The sequence below is a fragment of the Alligator sinensis genome, unplaced genomic scaffold (assembly GCF_000455745.1).
Source record: "Alligator sinensis unplaced genomic scaffold, ASM45574v1 scaffold9_1, whole genome shotgun sequence".
NCBI lineage: Eukaryota > Metazoa > Chordata > Crocodylia > Alligatoridae > Alligator > Alligator sinensis.
The window spans coordinates 18,891-40,007 of NW_005842304.1; the positions used below are offsets into that span (position 1 = coordinate 18,891).

Sequence of the window (21,117 nt, forward strand, 5' to 3'; positions counted from 1 at the left end):
AATAAAATTTTAGTTGGTCTAATAAAAGATATCAGATTTACCCACAGAACCTTGTCTGTCTATGTCCAAATGTATACATTTAGTGAGCAAAGTTATAAATTAATAAACAGAAAGGGGTGAATAACAAATCAGCTTTGCTACAACTCATAAATTCTTTTTTATGAGTTAGCAGTGTCATGTGTATAATGAATAAAGATCAAACTTTCTCACAGTAGTGCATTGTATAATAGCAGCTACACTTTTATTAACATATTTGGTAGGAAAATCACTTGCTGTTACCGAAAATTAAGTTACATGAGAGAGAATATAGTGGAAGAGTCATGTAGCAGGTACATGAATTTCAGTATTTTGGGGTTATGTAGGCTCTCAAGGAAGAGTAGGTCTTCAAACTGTTGGAGACAGAAATTAAGAAACCTCTTTCCTGCTTCTCCGGTCCCATTTCTAGCAAGGGATCTTTAGGGTGCACCTACACACGCACTTTACTGTGGAGCAGGCCTTGCAGGAAGAGTGGGTCAATGTCACCAACCACAACCGCCAGTCAGGGACTGCCCGCAAGTCCATGCCTTCTATGCAGCAGCTGTATTACATCCTCATGCCCTGGGACCCTGGCCTGGACCTGAGCCATCTAGTCAGGCACGGGTGGCCTGACTGAGCTTCTGCTGTGACCTGGCACCCAGGGTGATGTGCCACCAGGGGAGGGCCCCTCAGCCCACCAGGAGCCCATTCCACTGTACTCCCAGCCCCAGCCTCCTCCACCAGCTCTGGGGGCATTTGTATACATGGTTGCTCTGCAGGGCTGGGCACTTTTAAAAGTGCCCAGTGCTGCGGTGCATACGTTTGTATAGACAGCAAAATGCGTGTCAGTGCTGAGAAAATAGCAGCAGTGTGCATTTGAATTAAAATACATCAAAGGTGTTTTAGTTCAAAAGCACACCACCACCATTTTCTCAGAGCAGATGCACATTTTGCTGTTTATACAAACGCAAGCAATACACTGTCAGGTGCATCAGCTTGCTTGCAAAGTAGTTTCAATTAATCGAGTCTGCTCCAATGCATCAGATCTCAGTATGTGTATAAATGCCCTAAGAGCCCAGGCCAGCGCCTGCCCTGCCAGTTCTGCATGCTTAGCCCCACCCAGGAGACCAGGCTAGCCATGGCACTGCTGGCCGCTACAGCGCCAGTTCCTCCCCAGAGGGGGCCCCACTCTGGGCAGCTGGACACCACACCCCTGCACCACTGGGAGCCACACATCCTCACTGCCAGCAGGGACCAACTCAGGCTGCTGCGTATACCTTCCACGCCCACCTGGTAAGCCCTGCACTGGAGGGAGGACCCTCCTTGTCATTGCCCTTGCCCCCACTCCCCACCTGGCCCACCCATGCTCCCCTTAGCCCCTGGAGTCCCCCATCACCATGCAGGGAGGCAGAAGACAGTGTAAAACTTTTCTGAGCAGCCTGTGCCCCCACAGCTAGGCAGGCACAGGCCTCACACACTCCAAGCAACATGTTGATGATGGCAGCAATGTCCTCCTTGGTTAAGAGGGGCAGGGATGTGTAGCGCAGCCACAGGTAGCCCTCCAGGTGGTAGCAGAGGATGCAGGGCAGGGTGGGCTTGCCCTCCACACTGTCAAAACTCAGGGTTCTGTGCCAGGTTCACATATGTGCCTGGGGCACCATGGATATCATCAGCAGCAGGGCATAGTGGGTTGGACACCCCACAGTCCATGCCAAAAGCTCCTTGCACCACTTGCAACAGGGGGATACTCCAAATGCTTGCAACAGGGGCATGCTCTGGGCATAGAGCTGGTGTAGTGGAGGGCTGGCCCCGGGGCTTCTCTCCAGAGAGGCCCCCTTGGGAGAAGGCGGGGGTGCCAGCAACTCTGCATCCCAATCAACTGGGGGCCCCTCTCCCCTCCCCCCCATACCTGGGCCTTCTGGACTTGGCAACAGCACAGGAGACAGGCTGACCTGAAGGAAGAGAAGGTGGGGGGAGTGGCTCTGGAGCCACTGCAGCAGGTGCTGCCAGGAGCCAGGCCAGCACCCAGCAGTCCACCAACCCTTGCAGAGTGAGCAGGGATGAGGGGCTCAGCCAGCGACCACCTGTGTCAGGGCCTGCTTGGCTGACTTACCATGCTCCAGGGGCACCTGTGCACGCACGGCCCCTGATCTGAGGCTGTACAGTGCATAGGCCCCTGGTAAAGAGCATCTTATCTCAGAAGTGTTGCAAACTCTCACAAACAAGCTCTTTCTCCTAGCTCTGTGGGACCTGCAGGTACACACAGGGGAGAGGCATCATTTGGCAGCCAGGATGTACTGTCAGGGTCACTGCCAGCCTCAGCTAGGGCCCTACGGATGTGCTGGCTCTGGTAGTACAGGACCCAGAGCCAGACCCAGCTGCTGGACTGGCTGGTCACAATGGCCAAGAAGAGCCTGGCAGATGCACAGGCCTGAGGTGCAGAGGGCATTGCTTATGAGGCCAGGGATTGTCATAAGGAAGCTAGGGACCAGCACAAGGCAGAGAGGGACTGGTGGAGGGACCAAGCAAACCAGAAGTTCAGGGACAGGCTCCTGGCTATGGAGGAGAGATATGTGGAGGCCGCAGCCCCGCTGGCTCCCTGGCAGCTGCCCACCACCCAGCAGCAGGCCCCCTGTGGCCGGGCCTGAGCCGAGGTGCAGCAGTGCCTCCACTGGCCAAGAGCCCCTGACCTTGGTTCCCTGCCACCCAGCCCCCCTGCCGGGCCCAGCCCTGCTGCTTGCCCCAACCCCATGTGGCCCTAGAGCAGGATCTGCCTGCAGCAGGGCCAGGACTGCAGGACGGGGAGATGGGTGCACCAGCAGAGCAGTGCCTGCCATCACCCCCAGGCAAGCCCCTCACCCACCAGCCTCACTGCAGTGTGTGCTCCTGTTGGGGTGCAGCCAGAGGCTGGGGTGCTGGGGTTCTGTACCTAGGTTTTACCCTCTAGGTGCCCCCACTCCAGGAGAGCGCACACAGCACTGCACAGGCTCTACGTGGGAAAAAGGGTGTTTTATTGGTGGTGGGTGGGGTAGGGTGGTGGAGGAGATCTGTGGGGAAGAGGGGGTTGGCATCTGGTGTGGAGGAGGGAGTGGGGACAGGCTCTGTTGTTGGGGAGGGAGGGGAGCAAAGCACTTTTTGAAGAACTGTGTTTGTGGAGGGGAAAGAGAGCTATTTGAAAAACTGTCCACAGTGAGCGTGGTGCTGGGGGGTATGCAATGGGGCAAGGGTCCATAGGTGGCTGTTCATGCAGGCTACAGTGGGGAGTGCAGGAAGAGGTGGTTGGCCAGTGCCTCGTGCACCAGGTACTCTGGTCCTCATTAGCAAGTGAGCGGCTTGCATGGGCCCTCAGTGGGGTGGGTGTGCTGCTGTCACAGCTGGTGCTCCTGGTGCCAGGTGTCCTCCACCTGCTGCCTCTCCTCCCCCTGGGCCTCGCAGCATGCAGGCTGTGATGATGACCTGGGGGATGTTGGCCTCAGTGACCTTGAGGCAGATTGTGAAGGTATGCCACCGTCCTTTCAGTCGTCCGAAGGCACGCTCCACCAGTGCGTGGGTCTGGCCCAGGCACTGGTTGAAATGTGTCTGGTGAGGGTCCAGCTGGCCCATGTAGGGCTGCATGAGCCAGGGGAAGAGAGTGTAGGCAGGTCCCTTGATGAGGAGGGACCACACCCAGCTGGGGGTCTGGCACCCCCCATGTTAAATGCCTGCTCTCCACCAGGGCAGGCAGGCCAGAGTTGTGGAAGATGTGGGCATTGTGGGTACTGCCCGCCCAGCCAGCGTTTACATTGGTGAGGGTGTTGTGGTGGTCTGCAGTGGCCTGGAACATAATGGAGTGTAGTAGGGTTGTAGTAGAGGTGGTTTCTGTGGGACAGGCAGATAATGGGGATATGGGTCCCATCCAGGGCCCTGATGCACTGAGGGAAGCCCAGGGTACGGACCCCGCCAACATCACCACCAGGGGGTCATTCACGTGGAACACGATGTGCCCAGCATGATCTGGAGGTCACCACACACTTCCAACACAGACACCCCAGTGGTTGCCTTGCCCACACCAAAGAGTTGGCTGATGCAGTGGAGGCTGGCAGGCGTGGCCAGCTTGAGCAGGGCAATGGCCAGCTGGGTGTCTGTGGGGAGGGGCCACCACATGGTGGTATCCTGTTGCTCCAGGTGTGGGTGGAGCTGCATGAGGAGGTCCTGGAAGGTAGCCTGGGTCATCTGGAATGACTTGAGCCACTGCTTGTTATGCAGCCACAAATTTTGCCTGGCTGGGCTGGTCCACAGGCGGCAGGGGTGGAGGCTCAGGAATGTGTGAATGGCCCCAGTGGTGGCATCCAGGAGCACATCATTGCTGTTCCAACCCAGCTCAAAGTCCCGGATGCACACGTAAACATGGCACCCAAGAGCAATTCAGTCCGGTGCTATAAGCCCCAAAGTTTATTGCATCACAGTACTATGCACATGTAGATATGCCCACTAATAAGTAAAGTACAATGATGCTAGCACACCTTACAGAAGTTTCCCTCAGAAAGACTAACTCGGTCAGAGCGGTGACAAAAAGGATAGATCCGAGGAATAGGTATTTGGATTTTATTTAGATTCTACATTATATATTTGTGTTGCACCCTTCATTCTGTAGAGTTCTGAGCACTTTAAGAACTAAAGATTAGACGCTGGTGTTGAAAGCTCTGACCCCTCATTAAGCCAGTGAAGATGCTCATTATCAGTACTTTAGGGTGCAGAATACCTGGGTCAAGAACTATAGATCTAACCCAGACAAAACTTCTACCCATCTAACAAAACAGAGACCCTATCCAGCTTGAAGCACCAAAATAATAAGTGGCCACATTGTCTAAAGAGCTGGCACAACACAAAAGAAGCTCTTGGGTTCTGAAAACTTTTGAGGGACTGGCACAAAGTACTGAGTGCTTGGAAATCTGGCCCAACATCAAAAACGACAATGTATTTTTATTAGAACTAAATTAAAAGTTTAGGCCAAAAATTATGAGATTTTAAAAATTTAAATTAAATGTTAATTTTAAGGGTGTTTTAATGTAAAATCAACCTGGAAAATTTGGGCAATGGTTAGCTTTTTGATGAAAACATGAAAAAAACAAACAAGAAAAAAAGGAAAAAACAGAAATTTTCTTTCTAACTGTTTTTGTGGGAAAGAAAATATTTCCTAATCAGCTCAAGTTTTATATGTATATTGAAATAACAAAAAGTTTAAATACACCATTCTGATCTGCATGTGCCTACAGTGAGTAAACAAAATCATATTGTTGTATTTCCTATCCCCTCCTTTCTGCTCATAATGCTCACTCATTCTGTCACATACTATTTTACTTGTAAGCTCTGAAAGAGAGACCACGTTTATTTGTTTTATGAGATGCACCTAGCACATTTTTAGTAGCTGTCATAAAGAACAATAACACAGCAAAATTCTATCCCTCAATGTACTTTAGTCATGCGCGTTAAATGCAAATATATATTTATTTGATGGATTTGATTAGTGAAGAGCTAATGACAAACAGAGAAGTATGCAATTTATTTGTTAACATAAAAATGTCATATTGGGTCAGACCAATGATCCGTCTAGCCCAGTATCCTGCCTCCAGTAAGCCATAGATGCTTTAGAGCATCAAATAGGGCATATCTAGAGTGATCCATCCCCTGCCATATCCTCCCTGGCATTAACTGTCAACCATTGTTTTAACAGACAATCATGTCTTAGGGCCCGGTTCAGTATGATCAGGAAGAGCAGAAAGGGGTGTGCTTCAACCATCTGTAATGGGTTTGAAAAAATAACAGACCCTTCAGAGTCCAGTCCAACTCCTCTTACTTGGCCAAGTAAGACTGAGTCACTCAATTGAAGTTCCATGCATTAACTAGCAGTGGCCACACGATGCTTGCAGAGCATGTGTTACACATAATCTAATCTACTGTGCAGTAAAGCATTACTGTCTACACATACAGGTGCTTAATGCACAGTAATTTTACCTGCATTTGCAAGTAGTAAATGCACTACTCAGTAAAGCCAAATAGCATTAATTGCACATGTAGACACACCCTGTGGGAAGGTTTTGGGTTGCCTATGTGACAGAAGCAGGTGACAGGACTGGTTAATTTCCCTTGCACCTACACATGCTTTTCCTTTCCCCGGTCAAACTTTTGTACATATGTGAATGTGGGATAATGGGTAATGTCCCCTGTATCATCTACCAGTGGTGGTGTAGAGCACAGTACATAAGATGTGCACTTTGACAACATACTCTTACGACATGGAGGACCTGAGCAAGCACAGGATACAAGCTGCAAACACTGCTACACACAGAAACAAGGGATACAAAAAGACTGAACAACTGACTAGCATGTGGCACTTAACTGCAGCCTTGTAGAGCCAAACAGTTCTTTGTAACCAATATATAGTAGCTCTTATAAGCTCTTGGCTCATATGTAGTATCTATTGATCAGAATGTCCTGGGGCATGCTGGCAGCATGTTGTGTACCAATGTATGCAGGTGAAGACAGGAAGAGGAGTAGAGTCCGTTACACAGTGGGCTCGTCTACATGTGCACATTAATGTGATGCAATAACCTCTGGCACTTATCGTACTGGAGTCTATTGCTCCTGGGTGCCACCTTTACACGTGTGCCCAGGACTGCAGAACGTTGAACCAGGTCAAAGAGGCCCTGGCTGGCAGGGGGCAAGGGGGTCAGCCTGCCAGCCTGGGGCTACTCCCCCCAGCTCAATGTGCTGAGGAGGGACTGGCTGTCACAGGAGTGCTTCAATGCAGGGCTAGCCAGCAGGAAGCCTCACACTGAAGCAACCTCATGCCTATGAACAACTGGTGCCTCCTGAGACTGGGGGGCACCATGGCAGTGAGCGGGGACGACCCGCAGAAGTTGGTGTCGGTGGTAACAAGTGGGGACCACACACAGATGCTGGCGGTGGTGGTGGCGAGTGGGGGGTGGTTGCGAGTGGCAACTGCCTGCAGAAGCTGGTGGCAGCCAATCTCAGGGGCGGGGCACATGCCCCCCCTACGTGTTGCCTATGCTCATGTCCCAGCCAGCTGGGGCAGCATCGACCCACGCTCTGCTGTAGAGTAAAAAACATGTAAACTGTGACAAGGGCACCTTCCAGGCCCAGTACTAGTCTGGCCCTGCCCTTGTCTCTGGGCAAACCACCCGCCTTGTTGATAAGTGGTTATGATGTCAGATTGGCGGGAGGCTCCCCTTCATGTGCCCAAATGACCATGGGCGATAAGTACACACTCCTACCATCTCTACATGTGTCCCATGCTTCGCTGATGTCTCACAGTATGTTCCATCTCTGGTTCTAAGCTGAGTCAAACTGGACACACAGTTGTGTCTCTCCCACGCTGCCTTCTCAGGCCACACACACACCAGCCCCCTCTCAACAAGGCCTCTTGCACACTGCCTATCCAGGCTACGCTCACTCCACCCTACTCGAAGAGATCCTCAGGCTTTTCTCTCCACCCCTTGGTCAGCCCTGGTGCGGTCTTTTGGGTCTCTCCTGTGACCCTCACCCAAACAAGACTGAGCTATTGCCTACTTCACCCCTGGCCCTTCACCGGACCACTACACCCCTCCCTCGGGCCTCAACTCTGCCCATTACACTAGGGCCTGAGGTCTTCCACCCCTTAGGACTCAGCTGCTCCTCCCTGAACTTAACTGGCCCCACAACTCTGCCTGGCAATTCTCAGGGCCCAGGGACTTACACCCGCTTGGGCTCAGGTGCTCCTCTTTGATGTGCCTGGCCCACCTCCAGGGTCCAACACCCCATGGGACTCAGGCACTTCAAAATAAGCTTGCCTGCCCCCAGTAACTCTCCTGGTAACCCAACCAACTGACCTGACACCAGGGAGGTTCTCAGTCCTGATATTTATGTGGCCCTGCCCTGCCACAGGCAGGACCACCAGGCCTCCCTATCCTGGCAGGCTGCAGTTTTAGGTTATGCCCAGGACCAATGAGGTCTCCTCCTTCCCCATAGCCTCACCTATACCTCCAAGTTGTTCCTGGAGTCAAAGCTCCGCAGGGCAATGTTTCCTCCACCCTGGCTGATCTCACACTACTCTGCTCTTATAAAAGGGTGTTCTGTCACAAAGACATACAATGTTTATTGCAGACCTAACTAGTCTATTCCACAGTAAACATCTCTTGTAGACACTCCCAGTATACTATAACTACTTTGTATATTGTGCCTGTAGGATATTCCTAGGTGCATACTGTGTACATCCTGTGTATATTGGAACAAACTGGGCCCTGCAGCCAGTGGCAACACATAGGGGGTGCACAGGGGTGCACTGAGAGCGCCGGTGCACCCCCTGGTTGGCTGTGCTTGCCGCTTAGGCAATAAGGGGGGGGGGGGGCAGCCGGCAGGAGTGCCGGTGCCCCCCTGCAAGTGCTGGCTGGGGAGCAGAGCGCTGCGCTCCCAGAAGTGGCCACGCAGCCACTCCCAGAAGTGGCCACAGCGATCAGCTGCAGTGATCGGCCATGGGGGACATCCCCCCTCTTTGGTCAGTGAGATTGGCTGTGGGGGGACCCCCCAGTCGCTGACTGGTTGCTGGGGGGGCACATGCCCCTCCCCGACTAAGGTGGCACCAGTCGCCTGTGCCTGCAGTCATGTTTGTTTAGTTAATCATTATTTAAATAATCTTTACAGATGTGATCTAGATCCTTTCTAAATATAAGTAAAGAGGAAGCTTGATTTTTTCCAGTAATCATAGTATCTTATAGTTCATTGCAATTTTTGCATGTGCAAGACAAGACATTTTTGTATTTGAAATCTATGGTTTTCTCATTGCAAATGAGAGTCCCAGAGCGAGTCTCAATTTTTTCTTCCTGGCAGCAACAACACTGGTGTTCTTTGTAATCGATGCTAGGAAAGGGAAAAGAATGAGATAGAGGTAAACATATTGTTTTGAAACACTAAATCCAGCTTTTAAGGTGCCAACATTTAATGTGAGGTTTTTTTATTTTTCATAATGTCCTAAGTTTCTTACATCTCCAAGCAGATAAAAAAGAATATTTTGCAATAGGAAGGGTCTTTGCTATTCAGCTGGTAGCTGTTTGCCCAGAATTTTTTACTTTATTCAGTAAAATCCCTTATTATTATTTGTAAGACTCCTCTAATCTTGGTACATTAATCCATTTCACGTTTAATTGTTCTTACCTAAATTACCTGTTTATTGTCATAAAACTGATGCATATGCATTAATGTGAGAGAGACATACCAGTAAAGACAATTTGAAAAATTAAGAAATTATAATAGAAAAAATCCATCTTTGAATATAAATTAACACAAGAAGGTAACTGGCCTGTATTTTGTGTAGTCTGGAGTTAAACAATTGGGATAATAATGAATGAATAATAAAGCTAATGGAACTAGTAAGGAACAAACTTTCTGCCTCACAGCTATGTGCTCCCCTATGAAAGCCATCTTGTGAAGGGAATGCCACTCAGAATTCCAACTCAAGGGAATTTCCTTCTCCTTGTCATTTCTTTGCAAGCCATTTCCCACCCATAGCGATTTTCCTTTTTGTAATCCAGCACATCTCAAAAACCACATAAATTTTGGGACACCAGTCAAGGTTCAGGGAAAAGATATAGCTTTATTGCTGTTCCCTGAAGCCCTTTTGTCATGGGTCACCTCTGTTTACTATCATGAGGTAGCAGACCGAGCATCAGTACCTCCCAAAGGGATTTCTAATGGGAAGGCAAAATTGCCTGCAGGAGCATACCAAAGAAAACAACTGCTCCCAGATTTCACCCCTTTTCACTACTGGTTCCATTTAAACCCCATAGTAGGCTCATAGACTGACTTCTCCAAGACTGGGGGTAGACTGAAATGAGCTTTCTCTTGCCACAATAACAGTGATTTACAATGGAAGCTTATAGAAGTGGGATGTGAGGTATATGGCTAGTCCAGGGGTGGGCAAAATGCAGCCTGAGGGCCGGATGCGGCTCACCAGGCCATTCTATCAGGCCCACGGAGCCCCTAAAAATGTTAGAAAATTAATATTAATCTGCCCTGGGCTGCCTGTCATGCTGCCATTGATGGCTTGCTGAAACTCAGTAAGCGGCCCTCTGCCCAAAATAATTGCCCAACCCTGGGCTAGTCTCTTACAGTACCATAAAAAATCAAGTCATTTGTATGTTCTCATACAAACTTGTAAACTGACATCTCCAATAAAAACCCAGTTGTAGAGCCTTTTGAATATAAATCAGATATAAATCTAAGACCCCCCAAATAAATTCATTCTAATAACTTACTTCTTTTTTTTCATGCAGTTGTCATTGCATTTGGACATATTCATTGAAGCCATACAGTTCTTGTATGTATACTGTATGACTGCAGAAACTGGCTTGCATGTTTTCTTACCTAAAATATGATATTGGGTAAAACTGAAGATTTGTACTGAATTTCAATCATTAAAAAATGTGCCTACATTTGGCTATGTTAAATAATAATTTATAACGAAGAAAAGATTTATAATTTATAATTATAAAAATAATTTATAATGAAGATAAGATTGATGGTCAAGATTTTCAAAAGCAACCTGTGAGTTTGAGTGTGTCATTATTTTTTGTACCCTACCTGAAATGCCTAGGATGAGCTTGGTTTTATCAAAGTGGGTATTCACTCAGGCTTTTCTAAAACTCAAGCCCTTTAAAATGCTTCATGTTGGCTACCTGAAATCACTAGTCATTTTAGAAAACCTGGGCCAACATTCTTCCAAGTAGCATTTTTAATTATTTTTATCGAGAAAACAGACTGGAAACAACCTTTGAAAGAAAGAATATTTATCTTTTGCTCAACGTAGGTTACGCATTGATCACAATGTGCAAATCAAACTCAAAACTTGAAGGTTTTTGCTACCTCTTGTTTTAGACATCCTACAAACAGTAGCATGAAGAGCCACAGTTGAACTACTGGAATAGATTTACCACTAGGCTTTTTAAAAAAACCAGTGACACAAAAGATCAGAACCACATTTCAACAAACTGTAATAGACATCCATAGACTTTGCTTCCTTACTGAAACAAGAGTTAATATATCACTACAACTGAAAGTACAGTATACACAAGGAGAAATATACATACAGGTACTGATACAGCAACAGTCCTTCACCTCACTTCTGCCTGCCTACAATATGAAATGAATAAATTAGTTCTTAATCTGAATGTTGTTTCTATAATAATCATATCTACTAATGGGACATGGATTAATTTTCTATGTGCCACTGAAAACGCTGTAAAAAGGAAACTGCATTTTCATCCATCTTTAATTTGCAACCAAATCCCATAAGCCCCCTCAATTGAACTTCTCCTTGTGTTGGCCTGAAAATTGGCCAAATTTAATCTCAAGGATTAAGATGAACTCCTCTGCAAGGTTTGAATACAATCAATCACACTGTTCTGAAGTTACAAAAAATGACTAATTACCCAGATTAGAAGGTCTGCTAGCTTCAAAGAGGCTTGTTATCACCACTGAAAACTTTCTATGTCATTAAGTCTCTGGGAATTTAAGCATAGGCTATGTGTGAAGAAATAAAGAGAAGCTTATAATTAAGCAGAGGAAAAAATTGTAGAATTAGTAATTCCACTGAGCTTCCTAAAACCAAGGATTATTCTTATGGAGAAAGGCAAGCAAATGGGTAGACAAAACCGCATAATCTTTATTGTGAGGTTACTCCTTTTGTATGGGTATCAAGGCATATTAAAATCTCCTTACAGTAAACTGTACAGAAATAAACACTTAAAGGAAGGTAGGAGTAAGGGAAGATTAGTACTCAAAAATACTCAGAAATCATATAGTACGAACCGTTAAATAAATGCAAACTGCTGCAAACCATATTTCTACAACAAGCTTAAACCTTCTCATACAAAGCAGCTAACCATGTATCTAGCAAGGACATGATCCTGCCATAACAATAACTTTTGAAATCACTATCTACAAATCAAAATGGAATTCATTATATACACGTGTAGACTGAATCTACTGCACATTAGCATGCTTTTTGCTTGATCTGCTAATGCACAGTAGAATTAGTCCAATTCACATTTAGCGTCTCATGTAGACACATTCAATGTATGTTACTATGATGCTATATGACATATTTTCTTACAGCTGATCAAATGCTTAAGATGGAGGAAGAAAGGATCAAATGGCAAAGTGTGATGCAATTAGAAAGAAATGAATGACTTCAGCCTCTTCCCAGGGACAATTTTTCTATCACAATGTTTTCAAATGCTATCCCCACGTGTTAGAAGAGAGGAGTCTCTAATAATTAGCTGGTAATCACGTCAGCAGGAATAAAGCTATCTAGATAGTCTCTCATGACATACAATGAGAAATGTACCTGCTCGACTAGTTTCCAGTTCCATGGTAATTCCTCCGCGGTGCTGGGACTTTGGTCTCACCTTATTCATATTCTTCCTGTTTGTCCAATTCAGGGGTGTCAAAGATACAGTTTACAGGTTGAATATGGTCTGTGGAGCCCTATTATCTGGCCCCCAGTGCTAGCTGGGGTTTTGGTTTGGATCCACATGCCACTGTGTTATGTACCAGACTGGCCCCACATGCTGCACAGGAAGTGCAAGACCAGCCTAGTGCACTTTGGGAGCAGTGCTTGGGAGCGCTCTGGGGCACACAATGCCAGCTGCACTCTGGGCCAGTCCAGGAAACATGCGGCTACTGTGCTCTGGCTTAGTCCCAGGAGCATACTGCCAGCTGCACTTTGGGTCAGCTGGGGGCACACACTGCTGGCTGTGCTCCAGGCCAGTTCAGGGCAAACACTGCCTGAGGGGCTGGCTTGTGCAGCTCAAGGACCAGTCCAGCACCACTCATCCAGCCCATGGTTTGACCCCCTGATCCAATGCAGTTCAAGCTTTACATAACAATGAATCACACATTTATTACCATACACTTCCACCACAAGAAGACAAAATGCATCACCCTTTCTGGTTGGAGTTAAAACCAGATTCCACTAAAGTCAATGGGAAATACTTTCATGAATTTCAATATGACCACAATTTGGCTCTGAAAGAATAGTACAAAAGGAGTCAACACAGGCTTTCAGCATAATAAATGATGTGACAGTGTAGGTGCATGAGAGGAGGATGTAGAACCAGGATGCAAAAAGAACTGCCTACATTGTCGGGTAGTTAAGTAAACATCCAACCCATTGTGTAAATGCCAAAAGATAATGTAGCTTGGAAATAGATTTTCATTTTGCATTTCCAATACCAATTAGTTTAAAAAGCTAAAATATAGTCTTCTGTTTTATATTATCAATCCGTGCACTATTTTGTTCATGGTCAAAATACTCAGTAGCCACATCTACACCAGATGCTGATGGCACAGTTGTTACTGCGCAGTCATTTAGTACTTGCAAGTACTAAATGACTGCACAGTAACGAGCATTATTGAGCAGCAGCAGCCCTTCATGGCTTCCTGGTGATGCTGACTGCGCTGTAGCTTATTACTACTGCACAGTAGTGTCACACCATGGTTTGTGCCCCATGACACTACTGCGCAGTAGTAACGAGGTACTGTGCAGTAGTAATGAGGTACTGCACAGTAAGCATCTCGTGTAGATGCAGCAAGTATCAAGCTGATTGCTTATAGTCAATATTTACAAATACAAGACTCCATGCAACACTATTCTATAACAGTAGCCCTATCTCCTGTGGTACATTACTGTAAATAAGTATGCTGGACAATCACTGAGGAAATATAGTGTTTGGTTTTTGTTTTAAATGAGATCTTCAGAAAATAAGGAAATGCAGAGCAGAAATTGCTTTTATCACTTCCCATCCAAAAGTTCCTTTTTTGGTGAGCGGTATTCAAGTATTTTGCCAGCTTTGGGACCCTGAACAGCTAACTTGACACTTCGGAGATTTTCAGTAGTGGTTCCAAGGACCGCAGGTACTCTAAGTCTGATACGTAGGACATTAAGCTGTCTCTTCTGTGGAGAGCTTTCTCTTGTTTTAAAATGTCAGGCCCATTGCTGTAATACCTGGGAGATGTTGAACACTAAGGCTTGGACAATACAATATAACCTCATAAATCTGGCGTGCTTGAGACTGAGCACCTGCCGGATATTTGAAAATGCCTGATTTTTTAAGCCCGTGTAGCCAGTTGTGGAGCAGGGTGGTAGGGAGAGAAGCAGCTGCCAGTCCCAGAGCAGCGGCCGCACATGGAACAACAGTGTGGGGTGGTGGATGGCGGCAGCAGCTGCCGCGTGCAAGCTTCCCCCTTCCCCCAAGCTTCCACTCAGGGGAGGGGTGGGGGGAGAACAGCAGCCAGTCCTGGAGCAATGCTGGATTTTTGAGAATTCCAGGTTTTTGAGATCTGGATTTATGAGATTATACTGTATTACATATTTTGTGCCAGTGTTTTTCCAACGAAACTGTGAATGTAGCCACACTCAGGGTTCTCCTGTGGCAACATAAGCCTTTCTTCCTGCCAGCAGAATAACGTTACTTCTCTGGGTGAAAGAAGGCTGCTGTTACCACTGAGCAGCTTTCAAGTGTCTTTAAGTACATCTGCCACAGTCCCTCCAGCAGCCCATGTTTCTCCAAGGTCAGTTGTCAGCAGAGCCACTGTAGCAGAGCTACATAGATGGAACAGGAGAAGTATGGAGCCACGAGGAGGCACATGGATGTATATGGACACTGTCAGCTTCACTATTGTGGCAGAAGCAGCCTCATGTAGGTAAGGTGCAAAAGAATCATATAGAAGTCAAACCCAAATCTTCATAGAACAAATATTCCCTTCTTTTCATGGTCCTGCATAATACTATAAGGGATTCAGCAGTATCATAGAATAGAACGCATCATAACAATATCTTTTGGACCCAGACATACACTTACACAACTGTTCCAAGCAGACCCATAAATACATATTTGTCTCTACCATAAGTTATTTGCATCAGACAGAAACAAGCACATAATGACTTCCTCTGCTTTCATAGCCTCACCTTGCCACATGGAGGTTTGGCATCTCCACTAGTCAGGAGCAGCTGACAACAGATGAAAACACAGCAAAACCAAGCATAGAAGCAGCTGGCAGCACTCAGTGAGAGGGGGAAACCCCTCTTGCCTTCAAATGCCATTGTTGTAGAAGCAGCAGCTTCTGGAGACAATGTAGGAAGTAGCCTTCAACTGCCTGTCCTTTAATGCTACTGCACATGAACGGCAACTGTTCTAATAGTCCTCTGCTTGACTGCAACCTGCCCCTTTTTTCTTATTGGACAGGTGCAAATTGATCCAAGCCCACTGCATTGAGGAGGGTTGAGAGAAGGAACTGAGAAACAAGTGGCAAAGACCATACCAACACCTAAATAGAGAAGATATATATATTTCTGCTGTCAGCTATGAGGAAAGAGACTCACCCCAAAAAGTGGGGTGGTAGAGAATTGGGTGTCAGAAGTTTGGGACAGTGAAAATCAGCTTATGTCTCAGGGCTTGAGGATGGAGAGAAGTTGCAGGGAACAAAAAGAAGCAGCAGGCCTGTATGAGGAAAATGGGAAAAAGGGGTGTGACCTTGGAAATAGAAGAAAAGTGATGTGGGCATGAATGACTGGTGCCTCCTGAGACTGGTGAGGGGCAAGTGGGGACTGGCTGCAGACACTGGCAGTGGTGTCAGCAGTGGGGTGGGGGGGCAATGGTGCCAGCAGCAGCGAGTGGGGACCACCTGCAGATGCTGGTGGTGGTATCAGTGGCCGGGTGGGGAGGGTTGTATGAGTGGTGACAGCCCGTAGAAGCTAGCAGTGGCCAGTCTCTGCGGGGGAGGCACATGCCCCCCCGTGCTCTCTCTATGCGTTGCCTATGGATGTGGGTGAGGAGGGAAGGAGCAGTGTGGCTGACAGAGGTAAATAACTTGGGCCTGTAGGAAGGCAGATGCAGGGACATATGGCATGGACATAGGTGAGGGACAAGGAAAAGTACCTGGAGGCTGGAGAAAGGGCTCGGGTTGATGACAGAAAACAGTGAGGCAGGCTTGGTGTGAAGGAGAGGGCAAGGACATCAGGAAGAAGATAGGCAAAGAATGTGCTTGCAATTGAGAAAGTCCACAGGCCTTGGGAAGGGTGAGAGAGTATTATGAGCTGGTACATGGCATAAAGGAAGTAGAGTAGGCTTAGGGGCAAAGCACTGTTTGAATAGTGGCTTAGGCCCAGGTAAATACAAGAGGAAAGTGTTGTGCATCTCTGAAGCAAGGAAAGAAGTTGCATCAGTGAGGGGCAAAAAAGAAACAACATGTGCTTGGGCAAGCACTCTCCTCTAGCATTTAGGCAAGCAAATGCAGAAATGCCAAGTGATAGAAGGCGGCTAGATTGGCTTTCATGATCCTACAGCAAGCTCCACAGACTCTGTCTGCATGGAACACATTTCAAAACTGGGGCACTATGCTAGGAGACATGGGGATCTCTCTTTACTAGCAAGCTAGTATTTAAGGAGAGAAATCCATTGCCTAGGTGATCAGTGTATGCAAGTTTAAAGAAACTTCTGGAAAAGGTAGTTATTAATGACCGAAATGTTTATTCAGGAGACAGTTCCATAAATATCAGATAAAACTTCAGTGTGTAATAGGTATTAAGAGGCCATGCTGTTCCCAAGTACACCTGTGTAAATATCTTCGTATAAACGCTAACGATAACTGATGTCATTACATTAACCATTTATTCAGTTGCAGAAGTCCTTCAGCCAAACTTAAGAGGATTAAAAGAAACAAAACACATAAATTAGTGATTGTTGGTGATGTTGCCTCAAGATAGCTGAACAGTGGCATTTGAGGGTTTGTGATTGCTAACAAGAATCAGTCCATCATCATATCACAATACAAGAATCATAAATCAGAAACAGGGATGCGCTACCTACCACCACCCTTCATGTAATTAACCCAGAGCAAATGTATGCTGAACGAAAGAAACAACCTCAAGTAACATGCATCTCAGACAACCAGAGAGGAGGAAAAGCATGGCTACGTGTGTTTCCTCTGTGGCTCTCAAAGTGCTCCAGAAGGCAGGCTAGAAATGTAGGTTTATAGACTAAAGCACACGTGCACACGCGCACACACACACACACACACTTTTGTGGACTGCACACACACACACACACACACTTTTGTGAATCAAAGTTCACTACATCAGATGGTGTGAAAGGGTGTGCGTGTCCTTCACAGCATCTGGTGAAGCTTCAGCCTGCGCAGGGCTGTGCTCTGTCGATCCCTCTCCCTACCCACATAGGCACGTACAGAAGACAGATACAGCGCGCTAGTTAGCCGTGTTAAATCTGCAGTCAGTCAAAAGGCAGGGGAGATGCAGACCGTTATAAAGCCTCTAGCCACCCACCTACTTATGTATTAGTCTACAAAACCGTGCACGCCCCTCGCCTTCCAACTGACTTCTGACTGGCACTTCTAACTCCCCCTCTTCCGCACAGGCGAGGCCCAGCCACTGGGGGCGGGGCGCGCGGAGCGGAACCATAGAGGCAGGCGGGGGCGGGCTAGAAGGGCGCTGCCTCGGTCCCTTCCGGCCGCGCCGCCTCGGTGGTTGCTGGAAGTCGGTGCCTTTGATTGGTCCCGCGGACGCAGCCGCGCCGGGAGCTCCGAGACAGCTGGGGGCCGCCGCTGGCGGGGGATGTGCCGGAGCCGCTAGCCCGGAGCCAGGGGGTGGGGCGCAGGCTCGAGGGCAGCGCGGGTGGCGGCCGCACGGGGGTACCCGGGGCCGGACCCGCCCCCCGGGCACCCGGCTGTGGCAGCAGCGGGGAGGGCACGTCTACACGTGGTGCCAACTGCGCATTAGCCTGATAACACTGCGGGTCACAGCACAAACCGTGCTAACCTCCTGCTGCGTAGTGCTGTTCGGCTGGTGCGCAGTCAGCGTCACTCTAGGTACCGCGTTTACAGGTAGTACTAAAGGAAACTGCAGTATCTAAGGTGCATTCGTGAACATGTAGACATGGAGAAGCCAGGCGGGAGCGCACCTCAAGAGGTCTCTACTCTAGCCCCTGCTTGAGGCAGTCATCGCTGTCTGAACCGCCCTGTACAACCATAATCTGAACCCTGTGTAAGGCTGTACACACAACTCTGACACACACAGACTGCACCGGGGCTTCTCCTAGCTCCTGGGGTGGGCTCTGCCTGCCGTGTTTTCCAGAGCCTCTTCCCTAGGTAGCCACGGATGCGCCAAAGCGGCTGGTGATTTGGGACTCCCTCCCTCCCTCCCTCCCTCCCTCCCTGTCAGAAGCATCCCGTGCTGCATGGCAGGAATCAGCTGCTTCTTCTGGCAGCTTCAGCAGGGCGAGTAAGGAACAAGGTAGCTTGGCCCAGGGCTTCTTGGCTACCAAATGGTGTTGTAGGGTCATTGGTAGGAGAAGATGAGAGGTATTACTATGCTGTCACGGGCACTGGGAGAGGTAGGTCGTGGCGTTAGTCTGAAGCAGGGGTGGGTAATTATTTTGGGCAGAGAGCCGCTTACTGAGTTTTGACAAGCCATCGAGGGTTGCATGACAGGCAGCCAGGGGCAGATAAGTATTGATTTTTTTTCTAAATTTTTTAGGGGCCCTGCAGGCCAGGTAGAATGGCTTGCGGGCCGTGTCCAGCCCACAGGCCACATTTTGCCCACCCCTGGTCTGAAGTCAAGTAGAAGGCCGGGTAGATTCGTACCTTGCAGACTAATTGTGTGCGTGTCTGTGTGAGCCTGTAATTGCAAGCTTTCATATCTATCAGCGTGTGGGGCCCCATTCTCCCAAGGCCAGGGAGAATAACTACCTGGTATAAGATCACTTCTGACCCAGTCCTGTGCTTGCTGCCCCTTTTTTCTATGATATCTGTTTTTGCACATCTGTCTGCTCCGAGTTGGTTTAGATATGAATAAGGTCCAAAGATCAGTTGACCAGAATACAATAAGAGCTTCAGCATAGGTCTACATGCTTTCCTTTCTCATAAATCAGTTTCCCCTGAAGCTGCTTCCCATGCCCTTATATTAGCTTCCTGTTTTGATTTTCTTACTTTCTCAAACTTGAATGTAACTATGACTTGGGATAAGCTCCATTTTTCTAAACTCTGTGCACTTTGACACTTGCACTGAGAGTCCCTTGTCCGGTGAACTTTCTCCTTTGAAGTATTGGAAAAGGGGAGCAACTGTGTATTAAGGCTAGTTGTTTTTAATTTGTTTATGGGGCATCCCTAGGACTTTTTTGACTGGAACAGGGCAAGAAAATGCCATAAGATTTTTCATTTTCTCTTATCCCTGAGAATGAATGGTAGGTGTTTGCTACAGTGATATCAGGTGTTGATTCTTTTTAAGGGAGGTGAGGCATGGGATCTTTTCTTTGAGGATATTTTTGTAGTAAGAGAATATATACTGATAAGTATTAGTGGATAATATGTATGCTGGCAAGCAACTCTGCGCCTGAAAATTGTGAGTGGTATTAAGTAACTTTCCCCTAAGCATCGGCTTTCTTTTCTGTAGGTAAGCACTTTGTAAAGGCCCTCTACATCTGTCACAGTGCTATAGTTCTAGTTGTGTTGGTCTAAGGACATAGGCAGACAAGGTTCTTTGGGTAAATCTGATATTTTTTATTAGACCAATTGAAATAGTTGGACATTTTTTTCTTTGCAAGCTTTTGGGTATAATACCCTTCATCAGGCTGAGGAAGCATCTGCATTTGGTGTGTGCTCTTCTTGTTGCACACTTTAAGAACCATTTCTTTTTAATTAAAACTATTTAAACTCTCCTAGCCACTCCTGTTGATTTTAAGGGCCTGATATACTCTTTTGACTAGTGTGTTACTGTATTATAGTCCGGATTCTTCACTGCTCTTAAGGAAAAAAAAACAAACAACGGGGCGGGGGGGAGGTGTAACTTCCTGTGAATTCACTGGACTTATTCTGGTCAAATGAGAGGACAGTCCCAGCCTATCATATAGATTTGGTAGTAACAGGTGCTCTCCCAACCATACAGTTGGTCCAATAAAAGGTATCACCAAAAAATCCTGGTCTCTTGAACAATGTGTTTATGACCTAATGGATAGTCTTAAAAGTGATTTATCCTGTTTATTTTGAAAGGCAATGGGGTGACATCCTTTTCCTTCAAAGGATATTGCTCTACTACTTGTGTCACCCTGAGGAAGTTTCTCCTGATTCAGCCCACATCTTCCTTTTGATTACCTTGTGTAGTTATTTAACTTAATGGGCATGAGAAGTCCCATGGTACTGGCCATCAAGTGTGTTCATAAATCTTTGTTGGATTGGAGCCTTAAAGATGAAGTGCAAAAAATAAAAAATCCTCTTACACTTGGTTTTTCCTCTTTCATGCTGTCTACAAGCAAATTCTGACTGCAGTGCACTGTCTTAAAAATATGGATTTTTTCTGTATTTCATTAATTTTATTAATTTTATATAATTTATATTTATATTTGTTTTCTATTTATATTTTTGTAGTTCTTATTTTAGTTCTCCTAGTGCCTATAGCTTCTATTGTTTGTTGAAACCTATGAAATGTTCCCCAGATCTTACAGTTAAGGAGAGAAAAACCAAATCTGCTTTTTATAATAGGAAAAGTAGCTGACCATGTCTTAGGAAGTAACTAGCTAAAATGATGATGATGATGTGAACTTTTTCTGCTGGCTTTCTGTCTTCTATATTACACTTCAATTTCACATCTTTTGCCCTGTGTGTCTTCTCTTGTTCGCCACCATACTCCACCCTTCTTTTGCCAACATTGCTCAGTGTAGTCAGCTTTCTTACTCTCTCCCCTCCCTTGCCAGTTCCTTCCTTGCTGCTGCCGACCTGCCGAACAGTCCTGGGCTCTGCAGAGAGGAGGCCGCTGCTGGCACTTAGCGCAAAGGGCAGGGTAAGGGCAGCAGCTTCACTGGGGCTTCACTCATTTAATGGGCATGTGCACACACTGTGCACATGCTCAGTAGGGCAACAGTAAGAGCATGTACAGAAAGAAAAGTGCATGTTTGTAGTATGGGCGGATTGTGCTGTTACACTGGACCTATGCCTGTCAGTGCCAAAGAAGATTTTAATGCATGTGTGGGCTCTTATTTTAAGGGTATATATGCATTCCTG

General features: G+C 47.0%; 1 protein-coding gene and 1 non-coding gene across 7 annotated transcripts in view; one reads left to right on the forward strand and one right to left on the reverse strand.

The window, feature by feature from the left end:
• Positions 1-8,752: 8,752 nt before the first annotated feature.
• LOC102371916 lies at positions 8,753-17,698 on the reverse strand. The gene is made up of 4 exons (XR_003095155.1): positions 17,390-17,698; positions 11,136-11,178; positions 10,305-10,413; positions 8,753-8,910 (listed from the first exon to the last, which is right to left on the reverse strand). It is a non-coding gene; the product is annotated as an uncharacterized LOC102371916 (transcript).
• Positions 17,699-20,804: 3,106 nt separating this feature from the next.
• ERGIC2 (ERGIC and golgi 2) overlaps positions 20,805-21,117 on the forward strand; it is a 69,788-nt gene continuing 69,475 nt past the window's right edge. For all 6 annotated transcript variants that reach the window (XR_003095157.1, XM_025209719.1, XM_025209720.1 and 3 more), the window contains exon 1: positions 20,805-20,896. The gene's annotated coding sequence lies outside the window, so the exon portion shown is untranslated. The remainder of the gene's footprint in view (positions 20,897-21,117) is intronic.